This window comes from Macaca thibetana, chromosome 12, assembly GCF_024542745.1.
Source record: "Macaca thibetana thibetana isolate TM-01 chromosome 12, ASM2454274v1, whole genome shotgun sequence".
In the NCBI taxonomy this organism is placed as follows: domain Eukaryota; kingdom Metazoa; phylum Chordata; class Mammalia; order Primates; family Cercopithecidae; genus Macaca; species Macaca thibetana.
The window spans coordinates 119,896,498-119,905,392 of record NC_065589.1 but is presented as its reverse complement, the minus strand read 5'-3'; the positions used below and the strand labels follow the sequence as shown (position 1 = coordinate 119,905,392).

The following is an 8,895-nucleotide window of genomic DNA, read 5'->3' as shown; positions in this document are numbered from 1 at the left end:
ATGCCAGAATTTATTTCTCCACTCTGCTGATAATAAGCATTTGGTATTTTCACAGTTTGTTTCTGTTATGAATTAACTTTCTGTACGCATTTTTTTTTTTTTTTGAGACAGAGTCTCGCTTTGTACCCCAGGCTGGAGTGCAGTGGCACAATCTCAGCTCACTGCAAGCTCTGCCTCCTGGGGTCACACCATTCTCCTGCCTCAGCCTCCCAAGTACCTGGGACTACAGGTGCCCGCCACCACGCCCAGCTAATTCTTTTGTATTTTTAGTAGAGATGGGGTTTCACCGTGTTAGCCAAGATGGTCTCGATATCCTGACCTCATGATCTGTCCACCTCAGCCTCCCAAAGTGCTGGGCTTACAGGTGTGAGCCACCGCACCTGGCCTCTGTACTCATTCTTATACACGTGTTTTGATAAACATACGCACCACTTCATCTTAGACAAATATTCAGAAGTGGTGTTGCTTAGTCATAGGGAATATACATGAGTAGCCAGTTTTACAAAATGGTTTCACTAGGTTATTCTGCCATCAGCAATAGCTAAACATTTTTGTTGTATCATCAGTCTTTTTCTTTTAGGTATTTGTTGAGTTAATTTGCACTTTCCTAATGACCAGTGAAGCTGAGCATCCTATTGTATATATATGAGTCATTTGGATGTCTTCTTTTGTCAAGTGCCTTTTCAAGACTTTTGTCCAGTTTTAAAATTGTTTTCTATTCTTTTCTTATTGATTTATAGGTTTTTATATATTCTGAAAGGACTTCTTTGTCCATTATATGTGTTGAAAAATATTTTTTTCGACTGTACTGCTTGCTTCTTTAATCTTTAAATAGTATCTTTCGAAGAAAACAGGTTTTTTACCTTAACATAGTGGATTTTTAAAAATGTTTCCCTATTGTCAGAAAATTAGTATCCTATTTAAGAAATATTTTCCTACCTTACTGTTATAAAAGTAATGTATTTTAGAAGTTTTATATTTTAACTTTTAAATGTAGAGCTACAATAAAACAGTTGCTTTCCTGTAAAGTGTGAGGTGGAAATGAATGTTCATTCTTTAAATACATAATCAACTTATCCTGCATTATTTTTTGAAGTCTATCATTCTCCACTACTCTCTAGCACCACTTTTATCATTAAAATTAGTTTGCTTATGTGTGTGGCTCTGTTTCTGGATTCTCTATACTGTTTAATTAATGTGCTTGTCTATCTCTTCATTAATATTATACTGCATTTTAGATTTAGAATAAAACTTGATAACTGATGGTAACTTTTTCTTCTTTAAGATTGTCTTATATATTTTTGGTCAGGTATATTCCTGTATGAATTTTAGAATTAGCTTATTAATTTCCACCAAAACACCTGCAAGGATATTAATTAGGGTTCTTAATTCATAGATTAATTTAGGAAAAAATGACATATTTAAGTATTTAGTCCTTTAGTTCATGAACATGGTATATCCCTACACTTAGCAGATATTTTTTTCTCTCTGTAATGTCTTGTAGTTTGCTAGCACATGGATCTTAAGTATCTTTGGTTTGATTTATTCTTAGAAAATAAATATTGCTCAATGACTTGTAAATATCATTTTTTAAATAAAAATTCATTTTCTTTATACTGGTAATATGTAAAATATGTTATTGTTTGTTCTACATGGTCCTTATTCAATAAATGTTATAAATGTGCTCATAGCTTTTTATCATTCAACTCTAGATTCCTTTGGGTTTCTAACCTAAAATGATACAATATGTGAATATCTGATGTTTTACATGTTATATTCCAAATGTTATATTGCTTATTTAATTTTGTTTCTTTATTGCCCTGGCTAGGAACTCCAGTACAAAGTTGAAAATAGGTGGTGATAGTGAGCTTCCTACCTTTTTCCAGTGTCACTATTAAATAAAATGGTTTTGTTTGTTTGTTTGTTTGTTTGTTTTGGTGCCATCTAACAGATTGAAGAAGGTCTTTTTGCCTTTCTGGTTAGCTAAAATTTTTTTAACATTTAAAGTGTAAATTTTATCAAAAAATTTTCAATTTTTAAAATATTTGTGCAGTTTTGTCCTTAAGTGTATTAATTTGGTAAATTTTATTAATTGTAAAGGCTATACAATACTTTTCCCTGTAATAAATCAACTTGGATATAATGTATTAGCATATTATATAACTAAATTCAGTTTGCTATTGTATTGCCTAGGGTTTTTGCATTTGTGTTTAGGAGAAAGATTGGCCCTTAAATTTTCTTTCTTATAAAGTCCCTGTCAAATTTTGATAAGAAACTTAGACAGATTCATAAAAGGTATTAGAAAGTATTTTTATTTGTTAGTTCTCTGGAAGACTTTATGTTTAATTATTATTTTTCTTTAAAAAATAAAAATTTTATATTTTGATTTCACTGGTGAAGTCAACCTGGGCTGGAAATTATGGATTACATTACTTAAATAAATTTTGGATTATTAAAGCTTTTTATATTTTTTAGTGCAAATTTTATAAATTGTGATTTCAATGAATTTGTCCATTTCAATTAACGTTTTAAATCTATTAGTATTCATTCCTTTTATTATATTTTCTAATTATGTATGCAGGATATTGGTAATTTATGTTTTCTCAATTTTCTTTTTGATTAGTCCTTATAGTATTGTTCCAATTGTACCAATTGTATCTGTTCACTATGTCATTGTCTATTTTTGTGCATCTTCTCTATATGTTTTTAAATATTTTTATATTTAATATTTTCTTCCTTTGACTTTCTTTTAATTTTCTGTTACTTTTTCCTGATATTTTGAACTGTATGTTAAATTATTACTTTTCAGACTGTGCTTCTCTAGCAGTGCTATAAATTTCCCTTTAAGCACAGCTTTTGTTGCATCACACATTTTAGAATTCAATTTAATTTCCATTGTGATATCTTCTTTTATTTATGACTTACTCAAATGTGTTTTTGCTTAATTTGCATAACTTTGAAAAAAATTTTAGATTTTGATTTATTATTTATTTCTACTTTAGCTCCACTATTGCAAATAACATAATCTGTGAGATTTCAACCCTTTAGAGCTTGTTTAAATTGCTTTATGCCTTGACATGTTCGATTATGGTTAATATTCTATAGGAATAAGAAAAAAATGTGCATTCTGCAGTTGTTCAAAGTATCTACAAATCCAAATTTGTCCACTTGTTCTACCAGGTAATGAGAAAGGTCATGTTAAGATTTCCTACTATGATTGTAGATATATCCATTTCTCTTTTTTACTTTGTGACTGCTTAATACTTTGAGACTTTGTTACTAGGTGTATGCAAATTTTGAATTTTTATATATTCCTGATAGACTGACAGTTTCATCATCATGGAGTATCATCTTTTTCTCTAGTGATAATTCATTTTATAAAGTCAATTTTGTCTGAGAGTAATATAGCTACACTAACTTTCTTTTGGTTAGTGTTTGCAGCCTGTATCTCTTTTCATGCTTTTATTGTCAACCTTTCTGTATTTTTACATTTGAGTTTCTTTAAAGTAGAACAAATTTCATTTTCTTAAAATTCACTCTGATAATCTTTGTCTTTTAATTAGAATACTTAGTCTGTTTACATTTGATGGAATTTCTGGTATATCCATGTTTATTTTTACAATTATACTAATTTTTTCTATTTATCCCACTGTTCTATATTTGATTTTTTTGTTTCTTGCCTTTTTTGAACGAATTATTTTTGTTATTATGTGTTTGCTTTATTTCCTTTTCTGTTCTAAACTCAACGTATTTTTTCAGTTGTTAAACTACAGAGTTCATATGTATAACTGAAAATAAAAGGTAGTTAAAATTAGTATTTCTACTCCTTCTAGGAAAGTGCAAGACTTTAAACATTTAAAGTATTGTAATTTTATTTATTCTCTTCATGCACCTCCTTTAGTGCTATTAATTGCATAATTTTAATTATTTGTATAGACAAAACTCCATAAAAATCTGATTTTTATTTTATGCAGTCAAGATTCATTTAGATTAATCCACATATTTACCCTCACCATTGCTCTTCATCTTTTCTTTTGTTGCTTGTTTTCATATGCTATCTTTTTTTTTTTTTTTTGGTCTGAAGAATTTTATTTAGTGTGTTTCAGTAGATTTACCGATGCCAAGTTATCTCTAATGATGTTTGTTTTAAAATGTTTTGGTTTCACTTTCATTAGAAATAACTATTTTTCACGTGCATTAAATTCTACTTTATCAATTATTATTGTTAGTTATTAAGAAGCCATCATTACGGCCGGGCGCAGTGACTTACGCCTGTAATCCCAGCACTTTGGGAGGCTGAGGCGGGTGGATCACGAGTTCAGGAGACGGAGACCATCCTGGCGAACACGGTGAAACTTCGCCTCTACTAAAAATAGGCCGGGCGCGGTGGCTCAAGCCTGTAATCCCAGCCCTTTGGGAGGCCGAGAGGGGCGGATCACGAGGTCAGGAGATCGAGACCATCCTGGCTAACACGGTGAAACCCCGTCTCTACTAAAAAAATAATACAAAAAACTAGCCGGGCGAGGTGGCGGGCGCCTGTAGTCCCTGCTACTCGGGAGGCTGAGGCAGGAGAATGGCGGGAACCCGGGAGGCGGAGCTTGCAGTGAGCTGAGATCCGGCCACTGCACTCCAGCCTGGGCGACAGAGCGAGACTCCGTCTCAAAAAAAAAAAAAAAAAAAAATTAGCCGGGCGTGGTGGCGGCGCCTGTAGTCCCAGCTACTCGTGAGGTTGAGGCAGGAGAATGGCGGGAACCCGGGAGGCGGAGCTTGCAGTGAGCCGAGATGGCGCCACCGCACTCCAGCTTGGGCGGCAGAGGGAGACTCCGTCTCAAAAAAAAAAAAAAAAGCGACCATTACATTGGTTTTTTATTTCATTTTATTTCTGAGAAGTGCCTCTCATTCTTATTGTTGCTTCCTTAAAGGTAAAGTGCCTTTTTTCTCCAGCTTAAGATTTTCTTTTTCTTCCTGAATTTCACTCAGTATTTTTCTCACTTGAGGTTTGCAGAAATTCTTGAATCTACAGGTTGGTATTTTTCTTTAGTTTTAGAAAGTGCTCGGCCATTTATACCTTCTTTTCTCCTCTCTCTTTTCTCCTTCTGAGACACAAGTTATGCATGTTTCTTATCTATCTTGCACACTTCTCTCTCTCTTTCACCCTCCTATCTTTCTGTGCTTTATACTTTATACTGTATATGTTCTATTGAAATACTGTCTTCCTCTACAGATATGCCCACTCTTCTGTTTAAGCCATCTGTTTACTTATTAACTGTAGTTAGCATATTTCTTAAGTGAAGGTTTTCCTTTTGATCTTTTTATAGATTTCAACTCTGTAGAAATTTTCAGTCCTGTCTTCTACTATTTTGAATATGTTAAGTTACTCTGTCTTCTAGCATCTCTTGGTAATCTTTCCTCATGGTATGCCTAGCAATTTTTTTCAGTCTATTTTTCTAAAGATAAGTACTCATTTCTAGTAGTTCCACAATACCATTCTCAATGTAAAACAAAACAATACTTCCTTAATGTAATGAAACATTGTTTAGTAAGTGCGATAGACTGGCTGTTCTTTTGTATAAATAAATTATAAATGGAATATGAGTCTCCAGAGGAAGCTATCATTCCTTCAGAGAGGATATATTTGATCTCTGGGAGGCAGTTAGTTAGGGAATATTCTCCTTATTCCAATTATAGATTGAAGTGATTTAGGACTGGGTCTCAGTATTTGTGAAAGTTGTTTGTCTATTTTTGTTGTTGTTGTTTACTTTTACTCTTAGCAGTACGTACTCCCGGCAAGATCTCAACCTAAAGCCTGTAATGTTTACCTGAGCTTCTCCATGTTAGCAACTCCTGAGCTCCAGTTCTTGACTGCTCAGACCTGTGCTATGCTGAAGCTTCTGCACATACTCTGATTTTATTGGCTTTTGATGGCTGGGTGATGCCATTCAAGGCAAAGAGAACAATATGAGAAAAACAAAGGAGGCAATAAAAGCATGGAACATTGTGTATGGTCAGCATACCAGAGAAGTAGCAACAGATAAGGAAATTAATTTAGGTAGATTAAATTTCCAAAGTGTCTTGAACGCCACAATAAAAATTGGGGATTTATTTTATTGGAGGAAAGCCAAAGCTCTTAGTGAAGTGGATTGCTCTGGTTACTGTTTATACCTCTTCCTATGGGCTAGTGCCCTAGTACTTTTGGCCAAATTCTTTTCCCTTCCTTATAAAGGACTCAGTTAGTTCAGTTTGGGGTGAAGGCCATAGTGCTGTCAGGAAAATTTCTTTTGGGATTTTGCCAAGATGGTAAGCAGATCCCCATGTTGGAAGGAGACTTTTTCCACATATATTCCTAAAGAGTTTCTGATTGATTCTTTCCTTTTTTTCTAGCGCGAACGCAGTCCCCAACTACAACAAATTATGCAGTCGAGTTTCCCACATTTGGGGAAATCGCAGGGGTCAGCACATCCGGAGTGCAATGGATAAACCTCGCCCTGGGACAACCACCTTCGTGATCATGGTATCTCCCCTGCCAGGTAAGTATGTGACTGATTCTTAAGGGGAAAAAAAGTAAACCAAAAAAAAAATCAATATTTCGTTTCTAAAGATTAAGATGTGAAGTCCGTGATCCCCTTCGTAATTCCACTCTTGCCTATGATAGATAGGTTTTCAAACACATCTACTTATAAAATGCAATCATTATTCAGTAATATGAAAATGAACAAAAGCTACACATTCTGAAATGCAGCAATTGTTATTTCCATGACTTAATTATTTTGCATTTACTGTTTCTTCAAGGTTAGAGATTTTCTTTTTATCCTACAGACATTAGCAAGTTGTTTTCTATTATATTGATTTGATTAGAATCCTCAAAAAGTCATTTTAGCCTACTGGAAAATCTTTAAATGTAGACAGATACAAATGAATTTTAATTGTTGCTGAGAATATGTATTTGGGTAAAAGAGATATTTTTAAATTCCTCCAATACATACTTGAATTGAGATTTTCATTCATTGACAGCAAAATACTTTGTTCCTCATCACATTAAAAACATATATCCTATTCATACTCTCCTTTAAAATGTTTTTTTAATGATTGGGTGGATTTCTCTATATCTTGGATGCTATAGAAGGCATTGAGACTCAAAACTGACCAGCTATTTTCCTTGGGCCAAAGTTAGGGGAATTGTGCCCTTTTATACTTCAATCCTGTAGCTTCTGGTGACAGGGATTATGAATTCTACCAACTTTTCTCTACCCTCAAACCTCCATGAGATTAACACAAAAAGTTTCTCTAAATACTAATATTTTCCATCCCTACCTTTTTGACCATGACAGTGATTAAATTACTGTCTTGGAAGGATTAATCCAGGAGCCATGAACAGAGGAAATGGGCAGGTCTATTGTAATGAAATGTAGTGAAATGGGAAAATCTATTGTAAGCATTTTGACATCGGCCTTTCAGAGACTGAAGTTTATGGATTAGAGCAAATGGGATGAATCAAAGACTTTCTAAAACAGCAGGCAGAACTCGTAGATTTTTATCCCTCAAAAGTTGATACAGCATAATCAGACATAAACTGCAGATGTCTCAGTATTAGGCACACATAGCATGAGCCTGATGGCCCATCTCCTCATTTCCAGTAACTAGTGCGAGCCTAGCACAGAGCAGGATGCACAATAATTGCTTGATTAATTAATTTACAAATAATTTAAAGTGAATGACCACATTGTCACAATTCTTTTAATTGGGAATTTCTAGTTTCAGGTTTAAGTGAAAATATTTACACAAAATCTTAAAACTCAGTCCTTTAGAAAAGCTATCAAAATGTTTTGCAATTTCTTTCAGAAATTAATGTAGACAGTATTGAATGTTGTGTAGCGATCATTGACAAAGTATGTCAGGACTTTTCTAGCTCCCTAAGACACTTGCTCAGAATACGGAAGTGCTCAATTCAACAAACCCTGTCTGTCTTTTGATAATGCCAATACCAGCTTTGCTAAGCCCTGTTCCATGAAGAATGAATTCAGAATGCAATAGTTGCTTGAGTCGAAAAATTCTTTCAGCAACTTTATCAGTAGAACAAATTTCTTAGGTCAGAATTTCCCAACAAACATTTGTTCATCGTGATATTATCTGAGGCAATAAGGAAACCAAATGTGTTCTGGGAATCTCCGTGAATTTTTGAAATCCTTACTTAAAGAATCATAAAGTTTCTTTTCCCCTCTACCTACCTCCAGCGAGCATTTAACAGTCTATTGTGCAACGGAAATTAGAGCACTGAACCCCTAACTCTCCCATTGTTTACGCTGATAAAGGTATTGGACTGGACAGTGCTCCATAGAACACTCGGGGAAACTCTGATCTAAGGATGTCATGCACAATTATCTCTCCGAGTTTAACAAATGTTTATTGAATAAACACTTCGTATTCCTCAAAAGCTTGTGAGCTATGAGCTATGCAAAGACAGGCTAGCGTCATTCAATTATGTAATAGCGGTTAATAAATGACTAAAGGACATATTTACTGACTGACTGACTGTGCTGATGGAAGACCAGGCCACTGTACCTTGGGGAAAGCATCCGCAAGCTGTGTAGGGAGCCGAAATGTTCAAGGCACCTGAGACAATTTTCTCTGCCCTGGTGAAACAGCCACTTCTGTAAGTCAGTCTTGCTTCCTTCTGTAAGCATTGAACTATGGTGTCAAGATCACTTTTATAGTGTGTAAATTATTCCCTGAGGCAGGTGGGAAATTCCACTTCAAGAAAAATTGCAAGAGAAAGATTTGTCTCCTGCTTCTCCCAGCTTGCTGCCTGACTGCCACACACACACACACACACACACACACACACACACACACACACATACACAGACACACACACACATACAGACAGGCACACACACA

The 8,895-nt window shown here is 34.5% G+C and overlaps 1 non-coding gene across 1 annotated transcript; it reads right to left on the bottom strand.

Annotated features, from left to right (window-relative positions):
- Positions 1-6,376: 6,376 nt before the first annotated feature.
- LOC126933298 (U1 spliceosomal RNA) lies at positions 6,377-6,535 on the bottom strand. Its single transcript, XR_007718536.1, has one exon. It is a non-coding gene; the product is annotated as a U1 spliceosomal RNA (small nuclear RNA).
- Between the last annotated feature and the right edge of the window lie 2,360 nt (positions 6,536-8,895).